General features: G+C 34.2%; 1 long non-coding RNA gene across 1 annotated transcript; it reads left to right on the forward strand.

The window, feature by feature from the left end:
- The first annotated feature begins 384 nt into the window (after positions 1-384).
- Positions 385-12241, forward strand: LOC128671497 (uncharacterized). Its single transcript, XR_008404852.1, has 3 exons — positions 385-579; positions 9162-9299; positions 11930-12241. It is a non-coding gene; the product is annotated as an uncharacterized LOC128671497 (long non-coding RNA).
- Positions 12242-18035: the final 5794 nt, after the last annotated feature.

Raw genomic sequence — 18035 nt, forward strand, 5'->3', positions numbered from 1 at the left:
CCGCTTCCCCCTTATTCCGCGAACTTTTTGACCTCCCCTCGTACGTCAGTTTAAACTTTTTTTCGTATCTCTATATACCTACAATGCAAGTTAATAATTATACCTACCTAGCTTAAACTAAATTTTACATGAGTTGATCACTAAAAATCCTATCTAATAAAAGTTTACATTTCTTACATGATTTAGCGCTGGAGACAAACCTGAAGTGATTTGCACAGCAATGCATTTTTTCCGGCCATTTATTATAGTGATGCCTTCATCTGCCACCAATAACAATTTGGTGGGCGTCCACATGACCAATAAGCATAATTTTATGTTTCTATTAGCCGACAGCGCGGGCGCATTTTTAATTTATTGAACAAGAAACCGACTAGACCAGTAGTTGCATACTGATATTTTTTCCGAGACGTGACAACTTATACATAATGCAAAACAATAATTTATAAACAACACTTAGGTGTTTGATACAAATTGATTTTATGATATTTAAATATCGTGTCGTGGAGTAATAAATTACAAAAGTAATAATAAGCCGATGCTTATCTAATGGTGTTGACATTAAATTTTGCGCTTTAAGAGGTGAGTTGGACGGCGATAAATTAAACTAGCTTACTTCCGTGTGCTTTATGTTTATTTTATTTATTATTGTGCATACTTCACCTTTTTATCTAAAATTATTATTTTTTTATATAAGTCGATTAATCTGTTCAATAACCTATATGTCAAACAACGGATGGATAAGACTTGAGTAGTCATTGTATTCATTAACCAACATTAATTCCAACTACTTAATCTCAGTCTCAACACATTTCTTCAATCTTCTCTGTCTCAAATCTGAGCATTCACCGTAGACGGAAAGTTGTTTACGTAACTACTTAGTATTTAGGTATATATATATACGAAATTTAAAGATATGCTAATTTGTCTCCTGAACTTATGTATCTAGTTGTAATCTGCACTACCATCTCAATTTTAATCCGATAACTAATTAACAGGCGCATATAACGTTTTGTTTCAAATGGCAGCGTTGTTAACAGAATAATAATTCATAACTTGACAGCACGTGAATAATTCGCGACGGAGTTATCAGCGCTTGCGCAGTGCGATCGTCGTTTCGCGCGTGCCAACTTCGAATCGCCTCTACCAAGGTTACTATGGAAAATCTCGTAGTAGCGGCATCGGTAAAGCCAACTTACATTGACGGTTTTGATTTTCCGCCTACGTTTTAGGGTTTGTGATTGTGGCTATGGCTTTGAAATTAATATTGTTTACTGTGTATATCTTATTCTATGTACATTGAAAGTTATGTGGAATTTTACAAGTATATTTTAGAAATAATTTTAAATACCAAAATTCTCACATTACCAAGTGCAACCCTATGTAATGTGATATCATTACTTATACAGCGATATAAGTTGCAATTTCAAGCAGTCAATGTACACTGAACAGAATACTCTCACGCTGCAACATTTGACGTCAGCCACGACTAATTGCCCGATAAGTCGTCGATTCGCGTCTCGTTTTAATAAGGTACGCGGCGCAAATGTATGTGTGGATACCGATGGAATGCCACGGTCATTTTGGTATGTGAGCGTCTCGTATCTATGTGTGCGAATGACGTCTGCCGCACGCTTCTGTATCCATCGTAAGTGGAGCCCCACCTCCTCTCTATGCGACATGGCAGTAATAAGAAAATGGAGAAAACAGATCTCATTTCGGAGACCAATATCGACTGGGCGTGTTGCAGTAACCATGTGTACCTTGTTGCCACGTGAAGGCATACTGTGGTTTATACTGAGTATGTGTGTAACCTCGATTCGGACACACTGCGAAGTGAGCCGCTATGGTTATAAACACAGAGTAATTCGCAGAATATCATTATCCAAATGAATATCCACCTCAAGAGGAGCGGTCAATATACGATGTGATTTGATTGGCCGCTCGTATGAGATTAAGCCGAAATTTAAGTCTGCTGTTATAAGGTTAAGACGGGTTATTTTGGGCATTATTAGTTTATTTTATAAGGAAATTGATGTTGTAATGGATATATGTCTTATGGGTATTTAAGAATGTAAACGTTAATCAGTAAAATGTAACCATAAAACGCATGCATCATAAGTCGATAAATGAGATATTTTATGATGCATCGACGAGTAAGTGCGAAAGAATTCGCATCAAAATAACAAATGAACGCTTTATGTTTTACAGTTCACACCGTATACGCAAGCTTTTCCCACGGTTAGTTGACTGTGTGCATCCCCCCACCACACCCTTCGCGGCCTGTGTTTGTAGTTCAGTACGGGTTTAGCATTCAAAGCGGTATCATGCTCCCCGACATTATACTTTCATATTTATTGCTAAAACGCCTCGTCCTACATAATATCTAGATGCACACACTCATGTTAACATAAAACTCCATAAGGGAGTTTAATGTGACTCTTTTGTCGTTTTTCTTTTATGACACACGTTGTGTAGCCGTCGCTGTATTAGCCTCCAAATACAGTCCAACACCTCAATTAATGTCATGTTAAAAAAGTACAAATATACTGTAATGAATTAGTTTAGAAATGTTGTTGGAGGAGTTCTATCTACATATTATATATGTAAACCATGAAGATATAAAAAAAAACTTTTAGCAATCATTCATGTACTACTTAATATTGCTAATCAATTTCCAATTTGTATTAACTGTTAGATTGGCCTAGCTCCAAACGGTAAAACAAACAAATATCTAAATCAGCATCTTACGCTCTTCAATCCATGCATAAATAAACCAATTTATCAATATTATAAATAAAATTGTGTATTTGTTTCGACGTAGGGGAACGATCTCTGTTCGTCTCGTACGTACGATATTTTCGTCGCCATTTTAGGCCTTGATTCCACTACTGCGTAATATTCATCACGGATTGTTATTATTTGTCCGGAAAATCTGTTAAACATTGTCAAACTATAATTAGATAGGCTATTCAGAGTATTCCGTTTTAAAGTGGTTATTAATTTCTTGATATTAGATTGCATATCTATAATTTTTACATTTATATGCATTTATATCTTTGCTGGATTTTTAATAAGTATTTAGTCTGTAAATCCTTATAAGTACTAAACCTAGTCTATTCCAACCTGTGTTTTTAATAGAAAATACCTGGTGAACGTGACGGGACTTTAACAAACTGAGACAAATAGACAATTAAATTGACAATTCCGAACAGATTTTTTTAAAATTTATAATCTGACTGCGTTTTATGTGATTATTTTATGGGAATACGAAGATGAACTCTAGGGTGCTCGCTGAACGCAATCTCCACAAACGCCTGGTCATTCTTGCCTGCAATATTGCCTCACTAAATTGTAAGATTCAGGAAATATCGACGTGGGAAGGGGATTCCAAACCTTAGAAGTTTGCAGTTTAGCTAAAATGACTCAGTGTCATTTTGTGAGTGGATTGCTGCCTTTATTTTCGTCGCCACCTTACGCTTACGCGTCGACAATTATTCGGGAATTTCGAAAGATCACCCTGGAGCGCCGGTCGTTGCCTTCTCTGACTCACTCTTTTGTTTTTACTCGCTTCGTACAAGGATAAAATGCAAACTAATGTTCTTACTCGGTATCTGTCTAATCATAGTCACGATTTCAAGAAAATTTCCATTTCTCAGGATATGTGTGTTTAATGAATTTCCCGTAACTAGTTCTAGCTTAAATTCTCACGTTTCCAAATGTTTGTTGCTAAGCGCTTACCTTTAGAGAATAAGACACCACGGAGATTTAGAGAACCCTAGAAAATATTATCTTGGCTGCTAAAATTGTATCGTCAAATTGAGGTTGTATAAGCCTCATGTTACAACAGGCTGCTACCTTTCCTATAGATCACGAAAAAAACGTGCATATTGATAAGCTTGGTAAACAGTTAGACGCGGAATTAATTGAAAAATCCAGTGAGTCCGTAACATCAGCGGCGTACGCGCACCAGAGTAATTTGGACCTGCTAATTATAGGTGCTATTGCGGTTATAATAAGATCCTCCCGACTTCCACGAAACGAGGCCGCGCTTTATTAATATTTATCCGATACACGTAGATTTAGGGCTGTCGATTGTTCAGATTTCTGCAGATGTAGGTACGTAGACTAAGTAAAAATTGATTAGATTAACTTAGATAACGTATTGGTAAACAGCGAATGCAAATTTTGAGGTAATTAAGAAAATGTGATCTAGCGACGCTAAGGTATTTCTTTGTGTTAGAAATGGTACTAATGTTATCGATATGATTCTTTGGTGTGTGTTACTGATTCAGAAACAGAACTTCTTTGATTGACCTTAGGAATCTTAGAATGTAATGACGCGATATCCAACATTTCAATTGACTTCAAATTTACAGTGACAATATGGGCGGGCAGGTAATTATATTTTTTAAATAACTATGACGAACTGCAAAATCACAAGAAAGAGAAAACGTAAATAAGATGGTTGATCCAAAAACTAATGCAGATGTCTAGACTGTCTTTTTTCGACATGACAATTTGTAAATTTAAATTGCATTTTAATTTTATATTGAAGTTTATTGATTAATTATGTTTTATTGAATATTTCATAAATAGAAATTGTTTTTGTGTATATATGATTTAGTTATAATGAATTTCAAACACAATGTAAAAGTTGTTCGTGAATAAATAAATAAATACATTTGACCAAGTGTAGTAGTAATGCCTCTATTTTAACACCATCATCAATGGCGATGTCATTACAGTGTATCCAAATTATATCTGTTAGGACTACCTGAATTTTAAAGTGTCAACCCTACATTGCACGCTCAGTCGCAAGCTAACTGACGCAGTCAAAGAAAACACGCCGGCCAGAAATAAAGTCGTAAAGTACTGGAACGGTTTCAATCGATGTTCGCGGTGTATATCGGGTTATAAATGCGCACAAGTATCGCCCAAGTACCGATTGAAGTAAACGCTCGCTTTTTATTGGCTAAAACCGATAGCGAAGTATCACATTTTTATGAGCCGAGCACGTGGTTGTAATTTATGACTCTTATTACAAAGTACTGATTTAAGTTGATCAATTTTGATGGAAAATTGTTTACGGTCTCAAAAAAGCTATAGTGTTTTCTAGGTAGCGAACAATGCTCGTTGCTCAGTAATGTGAGCTACAATATACTTCTAAAATGTCATTCTAAATTTACTCAAACAAAAGACTTCAAAAAATACCAGTACTAACTACAGGATACTACGAACCATTTCCAGTGTACGTATGCATATTGTTGATTGATGAATATTGCATTAACCAAATCATATCGCCTCAACCTTACATTTTAAAAACTAAAATCAACATAAATAATGACTTACAGGGATTAGTAACAAATACATATTAATTTGTGACAAATTCGTTGCTCATCCTGATCTGGTCAAACGTCCTACGCACCCCGTTCCGGCGTGTCAAATTTATCATTCGTCATTTGAGGAAAATCTTCGCAAGTAATCGGATTTGCAAACATGAGTTCACTAACACATATTGATTTCAATCGCCGACATCATTGTTTAAAACAAAAACTTAAAGATACACAAAAAATCAATGCATATAATGTTTTCAATAAGACAAGTCAACATTTTATTAGAACAAAAAAAATTTTACCAGGAAAATAAAGCATTTCCTAAGATTTTATTGAATATTGTAACGGCACATAGTGAAATATCGTGTGACTAATGAGTAGATTAAAAAAGTACATTGGTGTCATAGTCGTACTTAAGCTGCGGTAACCACTTGCCATACAGCGGACCGCATGCCAGTTTGCTTGGCAGAATAAAATAAAAACAGACCAAGAGCAAGTCGGACTCGCTCACGATGGGTTCCGTAACACCAAAAAATTTGTTCTGCATGCATTATTTGCGTACCCATGTATGTTTGTGGTAACTAAATATATGCTAATTATATTAAGGTATGCATAATGATAGGTAATGTAAAAGCTTGAAGTTTAAAATTCAATATTTATAACGCTCTGTATATAGATCTAAATATCGAAACTATCCCAAATTTCATAAACGGTTTGATCGATAAACCAATTTCCGTTCGATATTTTTATTGAATTCTTTACACCCAAATTTAACAGTGGTAACACTATAAGTAATTACTATTACTTTTTATACCATAACCATAATACATTTTCCTAAGAAAGAATATGAAAGCCAATAAGTTACCCTAGATTAAACTGAAAGTACTTCTAGCTTCTACACTGGTAATTTACTTGGAACAGCATTTAGAGAACATTGCCTGTCTGAGAAAACACGTGTTTAACTTGGTATCCTACAGATGGCGCTCGATATTTTAAACTGTTAATTTTGTAAGTATTCGATTCATATACTTAAAATAATATCGACATGAAAACTTAAAATGTTATAATTTATTTCAGCTAACAATTTATAACTAATTTATACTTACACAGTCTATAATGTCACACTCTTTATCTGCAATAAAAATATCATCTATTATTGTATCTATTTTTGCCAAATTATATAAAAAAATATATAACAAAAAAGTAATTATCTGATTTTTATTTGGTCGGTACATTAGTGATTTTTGTTATTTTGCACTATTTCTCATCTCTCTACATTTTAATATTTCCCATGCATGCATATAATTCAAGCGATTTGATCGCATTATAAATTTGCATATAATTGTCAATTAATTCGTTTGCCCGTGGCTTCCGAAACAGCTAACAAGTAAAGCACACGCTCGCGCCTCATTTTTTTTTTAAATAACAAACGTGCATGTTTGATTTCAAGGAAACAACTGATTTATAATTAACGACAACACTGATGTAACCTTGCCACGGAGATGACAATGCTCCGCTGGATGTGTGGTACCACGAAGCTTGACCGCGTAAGGAACTCGTGCATACGTGAAAGCCTTTATGTCCATATTAACTCCTGGCGTGCCTCGGTCTCTGATGTAGCTGAAAATGAATATACAACATTAACAACAAATTAAAACTTGAATTTTATAGAAAATGAAGGGAAATAACAAAGAACAATTCGGTATTTCTTTATTGAACATTTAAAGCGAGATAATCTTTAACTCCAACGTAAACTATCCCTCGTATCTAACGTAAACAATGTCATTATATAATATGTACTAGTATTTTAAATCAAATTTCAAAAACAGAGCTTGCAAAATAATTTGGACATTTCTTTGTCATCATACATTTTTCCAATTTCTAAAATTTCTTTCTCACGCTGAATCTAATAACTAAATCGATCGATTAGTATTTGCATTAAGTATAACGAAAGATTGGTTGAAATAGGATTGCCCGTGGCTTCCGAAGAAGCTGAACAATGCATAAGGCACGCTCGCATGCACCAAATTCTGTTTTGAATGACAGACATGCCTCACGGGAAAGTGAGATTCTTCGGAACCGAGGCAAAAAGTTAACTTACTGCCGCAATTTATCGATATTGCATGACGAATAAATATGTATCGATATATTTATATAATTACACATCACGCAATATTCTTACAGTAACATTTAGTGAAAATAAAGATGAAAGATTTGTTTGGTATTAATATTATAGTCTGGAGATGTTTCTAAGAAATGATAAATAATAAATAAGAATCATTTTCACTAGTTCCATCGGAAAATAGTTCAATGGAACTAGTGAGAATCATCCATAAATAAATACTTATAGGAACCATTCAGAATGGAACAAACCCGTAAGAAATGTATTGTGAAAGGAAACAGTACAGCGATCAATATATTAATTAATATTTCACATGGTGATTGACGTAGATATGATACTGTATACGAATCCACGCTGGACATTCGCCAATGCACTGACCTCAAATTGATTTTGCCGGGCTGTCCGGAATCTCTTTCCGTAGCTCTCGGGTGCATCCATTACTAGTGTTCATTAATTTTCCTAGGACAAAGCTAAAAGTCAAATGGAATTAAGATGCAAGGTTTTCTTTTTTTTTACAATTATGCACGAAGTACCTACATTATGTCACAGTAGCAACAAATAATATTATTTTTTACTGCACTATCTGTCATCGTGTGGAATATTGGAAATTTTTTACTTCAAATATACACAAGTTTTTTACAAAAATGTAATTTTTGTCACAAGCTTTTATTGTCGCCAGAGAGATCTTATGTGGCATTTAACGCCTGACAAAAACCCATGTCCATGCTAAACGTAACGTAAAATATTTGTTTTGTCCGTCGTAGTCCATTTATTTGTAACTCAGTACTAACCATGATTGAACTGGTTGTTATCTTAAACAATATTCATTCAGTTAAGTGTGAGTTGCACAGTCAACCTTGACAATGACTTTGACATAAGATGCCGCCGAAAATTTTACAAAAAAATTTTTTTTTTATTTACAAGGAACAAAAGCGGGCCAAAAATTTTGGTTTACAAACCATGAACCAAAAACAAGTCCAAATAAATTTATAAGTTATTACATGGTTCGAGTTATAGTTGGAACTCTTATCTACGACTCCAACGTTGTCGTAACCTTAGACCTGGCCTGCCGCCAGATTAGTTTGGAGAATTGCTTCTATTCACATACTTTAAGAATGTTGTTACTGATGGACTCTTTATTTATGAAGAAGGATACAATCACTACATAGTATAAAACAAAGTCGCTTTCCGCTGTTTGTCTATCCCTATGTATGCTTAAATCTTTAAAACCACGTAACGAATTTTGATGGGGATTTTTTAATAGATGGAGTGATTTAAAAGGTAGGTTTACAAGTACCTCATAACATACATAATATTGCACCCGAGCGAAGACGGGGCCGGTCGCTATTATTAAAAACATACTAACTTTAAAAAACCATATGACTCTTTGAAGGATGTAAATTGGAAAAGGAAACGCAAATTGATACTTTTTACTACTATTAGATAGGACACATATTTCCTTAAGTTAAGATACTCCAATTGTTTCCACTGTAATCTTGCAAATAAATGTTGATTGACTGATTGAAGTATATCCAATAATCGAAAATGAAGCATAAATCCGCCACTAAAGACCTGTTCTTTCTTCCATTACATTTACTGTGTGCAATGAAGTGTTTAGGTAAAACAAATAGAATAAGAATTAGTCCTACAATTTACATATTTATCACACATATATATTTTAACAATAGTTTCAATTTGATTTCTAGATATGTTTGGTGAAACATGTGGCAGTGCATGTACATATCAAGCTCCGATATCCTATGCGCGGTATCGGTGTGGTAAAACCAATTCCATGCACCGTTGGCGGCGAGCCAGCAGGACTATGCTTGCCAGAGCCCGTGTAGGTACATTCTGTTATTTTAATACTGAGATTATCATTTTTCTGTTCTTCTACTAGGTTATCTTCATCTTCGTCATAATTAAGGGCACACACTGCTCCCTTGGGAATGTTGATGAATTCGATTGTCGCTTTTGAAATTATGTACTATTTGTGAATTACATATTAACTGCATATCCCGTCGATATTTTCCTAAACCTTAAATAAGACTTTTTCCATATAAATGGTAAAAGGAGCTCAAATGCATGAGGTATACGATCCAGTGACGTTGTATTGTATGAAACTGAAAATATTGTATGACACACTGACGCGTTTTTTGCTCGTAGAATTTCATATAATCAACGCCACTGGTATGTATACGCGTACGCATTATTGGCCTTATCGAGATATAGATGAGAGAGATCTCATCCTCGCGTGTTCCCTGTTACATTCGGAGCCATGACGACGCGAAGCCCAGGGTTCGCGTAAAAAAACAACTATACAATTTTGACGATTTGGCTTAACTGTTATAACCGGCTACCTGCCTGACATCAACTTGACTCTTTAGGGATGCTATTGTTGCCTATCAGATATTAAGGCAGGTGTCCCCTAGTCGCCTCGTACGACATCCACGTATTTGGAGTAGTCCTATTCTAGGGCGGGACCACACGCCACGTGTTTTGCCTTTATTATGAGCGAGTTTTAAGTAAGTGTAACAGTGTAAGCTCCTAAATCAGCTTAACTTGCGTAATTTTAAAAAATAAGTACTATTGATGATTATTAAAATTCAAATTTTGAATGCAAAAAAAAGTAAATCTCGGCCAGTAATCAAAAGAAAGGGTTGAGACAATGAAGAAGATTAATTTAGCAAAAAATAACGATTTTTTATTCCGTCTAGACCCTCAAAATTACAAGTCGAAACCGAAACGGAGAGTAAAAACTTAAAATTCCACAAACAGTATATCGGTTAACGTATTGAAATATTATAATACGTTTCAACCTATAATTTGATTAAATTCGGGAGAGAACAAAATAATGAGTAGTACAGATGTAGCTCGTTCTGGAGAAAGCGGTGTAAAGTTAACGTTAGCTTTGCCTGCGCAGAAAAACGTAACAATGCCATTGTATCTGAACGACGGTTTAAAGTTAACGTCAAAGTTGACTGGTGCAACCCACTCTTAGGGCGATTCTTATTTGATCACTTCTTAATTTGTGTTAACGGTGAAAAAAGAAATAAGTGGATACAAATGGGTCATTAGAATTGAGGTTCTGTAATGATTGGGCGCGTATCGCATAGTTTTGTTTGGGTTAGCATTGTGTTGTGTGGTGTTGGCTATATTAAATGTCTGAGATCGTCATCGCTTAAAATAAATGTCCAGCTTAGCAGGATTATGAGTGACATAAGCATTGTCTGATATAGATGTATTTTTTATATAAGTCAATTATTTTTAATGTTTATTAAAATACATTTTGTAATATCTTGAGTTTTTAATTATTTCATGTTTTTTTTTGTTATTGTTCAATCAATTGACTAATCGATGAAACGGTTGTGATCGAGGTTAAAACGTTCGTCAATTACGGTGTCTATGTCCGAAAGATCCTAAGTTCGGATACTACATTCATGCCTTTATGTTTGTATACCCATCCGAATCATGTATGATTTTCTCATAAACTACCACTTGTTGCCGGAAAATATCGTGAAGATATCTGCATTATAGTAGATTGTATACAGGGCTACAGGTATCAAACGCAAAACTTGTTGGGTAAAAACTTCTTTACTTAACACGAGACAGTACAGTAGCGTTATGTAGCGGAATCGAACATAGAGGTAACATTTTATAGAAACGACATTAAAACTAAAAAAATAGAAAAAAAAAAATATTTATTACGTTTAGACAAAAGTCGTAGAACAAAAGATGTTAGTCTCTATGTACTTTATGCGCCTTTGGAAGATTATGCGTTAGATAACAAAGCCAATTCGTTATGATTGTCAAGAAAATCCAATAAGATCAAGTAATAAAAATAAAAACAATAATTACGTATTAAAATTAATTTCCAAAGTTCAATAAAACAACTAATATTTCAAAAGACATAGAAAATTGCTCTAATCGAATATTAATTTCGAGCCCTCAAATCTTTACCTTCATTAATAAAAAGAGCAAGTATGTAATTATACGACTTGAAATAACTTTGAAAGTCGAGTGATATAGCAATCGTCTGGACGCTTCAAGGTGAATAAAAATTCAGTAACAATCGTACGAAAATTTTACTGCTAAGACCTTCCAGGGACAAAGTAAACTAAGTAGCTATATCTTTAAGTCACTTCGCAGTCTCTATCAACGCCTATATGTCAAACAAGGATGGAATTTTCATGACATTTTCATCTCTCAACACAGACGTGATGGAACAAATACATGAATATATAATACTAAAAATCTAGAATTTCTCAATATTTACTGAAAAAACGACCCAATTTTTACATGAAGTAAGTCGACATTGTGATATTTGCACAAATCTTTTTTGAATTCCTAAGGTAAAAAATCATGGGAACAACACAATTTGTGCCCAATATATGCCAGGACAGAGAGCAGGTTGTCTGACCTAACTTTGGGCATAGGCTCTTATGGAATGTGAATTGACATTTTCTCTCCCTTTCAGTTTCAGTGCGATGCGAAAGGGAGGTGAGGAGGGGGGGCTCCTCCACCCCAGTGGCGGCGGGAGGTAAAAGATTAACCCAGTTTTGTTATTTGTCCACTGTCAGTGGAGTACCTATTCACAATACGGCGGGAGTCTGGTCGGAGGATCCTCTGGCCGATTAACGTATTTGTAAATGATTAATGTGTCTGTACTTCGATGTAATAGCGACATGAGATTGTAAAACGATGGCTTGTTTTGATTTATGTATTTTTGTCGCAGAAACACTGTCTTTGTCAGTTTAAACAGATTTTTTTCTATTCAATAAATTAATTGCTTGGCTATACCTAATGTTGTTCTTCTTCTAAGATATGACATACCCCTGCCGACTCTGATGTACTTGAAATGACCTCTATACCGCTACTAACAATGCTCGTGGCGACATGTCTATATAAATAAAATAACTCAACTACTATTGAAATCGTTGTGTCTGGTTAAAATCTATTATTACTACTTGAAGAAAATAATCTGCTTTGATGATAAAACTCTGTCTCAATAGGGTGGATAACAAATTTTTATTTTGACGTTTTCGAAGTCCCTTATATTATTAGAAAGACCAGTAAAAAATTACTGTGATAATGACAAAACTTTCAAAGACATGACAAAAATAAAATTACACATTTTTGGTCTCGTCCAAAAAACGCTTCATACTAAATTATACTCTAACGTGACGTTACGATTGTGTAATATCTTAGCGAAAATAGCTATGTTTGTTCGACAGCTACCTTGAATATTGCGTTTATGTTGACTGACTGACTTGACTGACTTCTTTATTCTCATTTTAGGTTTTTATGAAGAGTTTATTTTTATATATTTTTTTAATTGACTTTCCAACCAACTTTAAATATTCGTATAACGATCCAGCAGCATTGTTTCAGTCTATAAATTATCAAAACTATCTGAAATAGTTATTTTATCTAGATAAAAGTATAATTATAAATATATTTTTTTACACTTTTGTGATTTTATCATGTATCCTATTCATTTATTATTCGTTTAATACAATTTTCGGGGAGAAGTATTCCCGTTGCCAACAATTTTGGCAAATCAATTGTGTTTTTTGGCTCAAATACTGCAAATGCATGTATTGATTTCCATGTAATACATTTTATTAATTAACTATCATTCGGTCAGGTTTTAGCCAGATACCTAGTGCCAATCCACCTAATTTATATTAGGCTTTATTTGGGAAAGAATGATTGAAAATTTTCAATGTAATTAATTTCCCTTCAGTTCTGCCGATTTGTTCGAACATGGTATATGTACTTTTATATCCTATGATTCACTTTTCGACTAAGAGCATGTTTCACTACTTTCAGATAAAATAATATATTATAATCTGACAGATAAAACTGCTAATAATCTGCTATAACAAAAGCTGGGAGTACCTCCAGGTAGTGAAGGCGGTAACAGTTTCGGCCTAATTATCGATGACGACGGATCATATGTACTCTTTAAAAAAATCCGTCCAGCTGGTGTGGCAACAAATTCCTCACTTTCGTATTTAAAATTCACTAGAGTCATAGAGTCCCCCCGAACGAAGTCGCGGGTAACAGCTAAGCAAAATAGATGTTCTATTTTTGCCACAACTTACTACTTGTACTTACTTATTGTAGAAAATAAATGTTATGTAACAATCCACTAAAGTGACAAGTGACCTACTGCCCCGACATTTCAATTAAGTTACGAGTAAACGCCATGCATGTGACCCCAAAATGTAAGGAACTACAGATGTTCATGCAAACTGGCCAGCATTTTACTCTTTAATGTAGTAACATTTTAATTCATTTAGTTTGCCTGTAATGGAATCTTGTAAATTACTTTTTGAATTTACCTAACCTTTTCTTGTCTTACAGAGTAGATATTTTCTATGTCACTTTAATTTCCATGACGATTAATTATTATATGACGAGCATGACCTGACGACTACTCAACGGTTTACAGTACATGATTTTTGTCACGCATTCAATGCAATATCCAGATATGGGTTTACGCCCAACTGTTTGAGAAGAAACATCATGACCTCTCTGTAGTTGTAGCTTGTGGCACAAAACGCAGTTTTTGTCATTTTTGCATTTTACTGAAATTGACAACTCATTTGTGACTCCTATCGCGTGGGTTCACCATGGACTATGTTGTTTTGTTCGCTTACCATCACGCAATCCGTCCAATTCCCGGGCAGTTTGCCCAATATATCATTTTCTTAAAATATTTCGACTGCAGATTCGGTTCACTGATAGCATTCTGAGAAAGCGATAGAATTCTCATCTTGAAAGAATCTTTTTTGAAAGTCTCAATGTCGAAACTATTAGGGAACACCACTGTGGGAAGCTTATTCCATAATTTAATACAGCGCAGGAAGAAGCGTGAAAACTGAATACAGACTATATTTGAGCGCCAACCGTCAAGTGCTGATGGTGGAATTTCTCCTTACGGCGAGTCGTTCCGCTGTGGAATTCACCACGAATCATACGTTTGGTCTACTTCGTAAACCTTGAAAAATACCGATGACTCGCTCAAAATCAATAACGTTTACGGCTTTTACTTATAAATGTAGACTTGGATATTCGTGCTCAATAAATGTTTTAAAAAGAAGGTCAGTTCAGAATCAATGATAAAGGAAATTAAAGATACTAGTAGCTGTAATGGCATTTGTCAATAATTCATCATCTAGTTACCCTTAACATTGTTTTGTGTGAGAAGTTATTTAACGAGGTTGCTTTCAGGTGTTTTGCTTGAGTTAGAATTCATTATTTCCGCCTATTTTTGTGGGATTTGTAGTACATTTACGATCCTAGATTATCCTGCCTTTATGTATATTAACAACAAGAGTAACAGATATAATCACAGATCATATAATACTCCCAGTAGTAGAATGAAACTATGAAATCATTTAGTATTTTAGCGCATGAAATTTACATTAATTTTATTTTCATCTGATAAAAATATGTGTCTAAAAATCAATTAACTGAAAGTTTTGACTTACAAAAACTCTTCTAATGGGTAATTATTTATAATAAAAGATGTAGCAAGTCCTTTATTCTGAACTCAGCAGAATTTCAAGAAAATCATTCAATTACCAAGACAGACGCTTTTTCGACGCGCGCAGTAAATAAAATACTTGTTGTTTCTAAAAGTCCTTCATTACTTATTTATTTCTGAAAAATTACTTTTTCATAATTTTTGACAAATCTTGTTATTACGTTATTTAAATAGATATTTTTTATAATGTATTACGTTTAACTAATTAATTGTAAAATGAAGGTTTTAAAGTGACTCAAGAAATATCATCAATTTTCCGATTTTCCAATAGAAATACCGACCTTATTTTATGAAGGCGGAAAACAAAAGGTAATATTGCGGGGGAGACGAGGAAAACCTGAGAGCTTCTAGTGAACTGTGTCTGGGATATAATGTAAATTTTTGTGGGTCTGGGCATTCGAAGGTATTGGCTTTTAAATCTTGCTCTATTTTGACATATACGTATATAAATATACGTATGTTTAAAATAGGAATTAATAATGCACTTAATATGCTTAATAAAATATTTTTTTATCTATAAATAATAAAAATATTCCTATCCATTTTCAACTTTTGTTGATTTTAATAATAATACTGACTGACAAAACTCAGTAGGTAATTTCTAATAAATCAATCATGATAACTTTTGGGGTATAAAAAAAATTAGGTGTTGACCTAATCTTTTAATACCTAAAATAATGACTAAATAAAATAATACCTATTATATTTGAAAATCCACTTTAAACCAATTTTCATAGCCAAATCACTAAGCGAACTCAACGACAAAATCTCAATAGAAAGAGAAAAGAAAAAAAGCGATACCGATCTCCATCAGGACCAATTTTCTATTTGTTCCCGACGTAAAATTACGCAGATAAAAACATAAAGATTGTATAAAATAGGGAGACTTACTACGCCCGCGACTTAACCCGTCTGCGATTTAAAAATCAGGAGGAGGGCAACCCTCCGGCTGCCCCCGAGGGTTGAGAGAGGGGAACACTGAAGAAAACTGTTATTAAAACACGAGAGATTATATTAAAGGTTGCTTCGAGAATTACTTGCGAATATGCTTAGTTTGGACTTACTTGTTGAAAGTTGGTCTTTTCCTTGGCTAATTCGTAGTTTTTTCAGATTGAATTTGAGATTAAATTTGAACAATATTTATTGTACGATATAATTTTTGATATAGCTAACTTTCAAATTCAAAGCAAATGATTTTTTTTTTGAGTTTCGTCTCATATCTAATTAAGCTAAACAACATCTAGACTACGTTTTTGTTTTTCACGTTTTACTTGACTTCCGGTGATATTCAGAAGTGTTATTATTAGCATTTATCTGTGTTAAAATAGCCAATGGCTAATAGTTATATGCACATTAAAAAAAGCCCCGTTTGCTTCGCTTTTGAATCGCAAGATTCAAAAGCGAGCAAGCACTGCATCGCAAATGCACGGGAAAATTGATGGATTAATTGGTGAATGAACATAACTTGCAACCCTATTACTGTTCACTTGAAGCCACTAAGAGGCTGAAACTAAAGCTAACCATCGAAATCTGGAAACGGAGTGCGAAACAAATAGAATTGCTAATACCGGTTCCAATACGGCTAGTATAATTTAATCCTGGCGCGACGGGGCATCCAGAGAAAATCTATAAATCTGCCGCCATTAGAGCGCTCCCCGGGACTCTTATTTACTCCGGGCACAAATTCAGATGACAATGTTTTAGGGGAAGAAGCTGTGTAACTGCCCCACGCTGCTGTAGGGTTGCCAAACGCCAAGTTTTTGATGGATTTCCATTTTGCGGTTCATTTTGCTAATAAAATCATAAAGCTTTGCCAATGTTAGTGTTATTAAATAGTTTGAATTATTTAAGAATACCTCTTTTATATATTTTTATTATAAATGTTACTTAGGAATATCGTGACAGGCAGCTATCAAGTTAAATCATACACAAGACTGATTATGACTTAGCGACATTTCTTATTATTTATTTATCAAATGCTTTCAGCCATACCTATTATTATAAAAAAATATTCTATTATAAGTAAGTACAAGTATTTTCCTTGATTTTTTTATTTATAACAACCTATACTTACCAAGTCAAAAAGTCTAACTTAATTCAATTGAAAACAATGTATTTCAGTCTCCTAAAACTTTTTCTTATTAAACATTTTTATAGATAGAAAAAGTGGAAATTTTGCTTAGATATAGTTTGAAGTACGGAGAAAGACATAGGTTACTTGACATCCCGGACATATTTATGTTCCCGTGGTAATTTTACGCAGGCAAAGCCATGGGCATTGGGCAAAAGCTAGTTATTAATAATAAAACGCAAAAGTCTAAAAATAGTCTTAGGTACATTAGTTTTAGAGGTAACCCTAGGGCAGACGTTCCCCTCCTCCTATGATTACCGATCCAGTCGGAGTGAGACGTATCGACTGCTCAGTTTAATATTGTTTTATTCCAAACAAGGTAATTACTTAATCGATATCCAACCATTTATTTGATTGGTTGATTCAAATTATTTCACTATATCAAAAAAAATGAGAATGAATAACTATGTATTTTTTGCTAAAGCTAACATTGAAAAACAGAATTGCTATGAATGCTATGATATTGATAAAATACATTTATTAAGCCATTGCTCAGCATTTACTTTAAACAATTGAATATTGTGCGGGCGAAGCCTCAGGGAAAGGCAACTGTAACCTATCTTACGAAGAACAAAAATAGATATTATCCATTTATCTCATAACCGCACCATACCAATACGCCAATCAAACGTCAATAAAGAATACGGTTCCAATATTCAAAACAAATTTTGAATGGATATTTTGTAACAACGATGTATCTATCGATTGACGTTATATTATTTTTATAAAGCGGCAACCCTACGCGACGCCACCCCCGTCAATTACCAACTCGGACCGGCGACTTATTGACGAACCGTGTTTCTCTGCCTCTTTGTTACTGTACAGCTAACTGCACATCAGGTTGGCCTGCATGAACTTGTAAGTGGTGGTTATAGATGCCACTTCTTGATGAATTGT

This window comes from Plodia interpunctella, chromosome 7, assembly GCF_027563975.2.
Source record: "Plodia interpunctella isolate USDA-ARS_2022_Savannah chromosome 7, ilPloInte3.2, whole genome shotgun sequence".
Lineage (NCBI taxonomy): Eukaryota > Metazoa > Arthropoda > Insecta > Lepidoptera > Pyralidae > Plodia > Plodia interpunctella.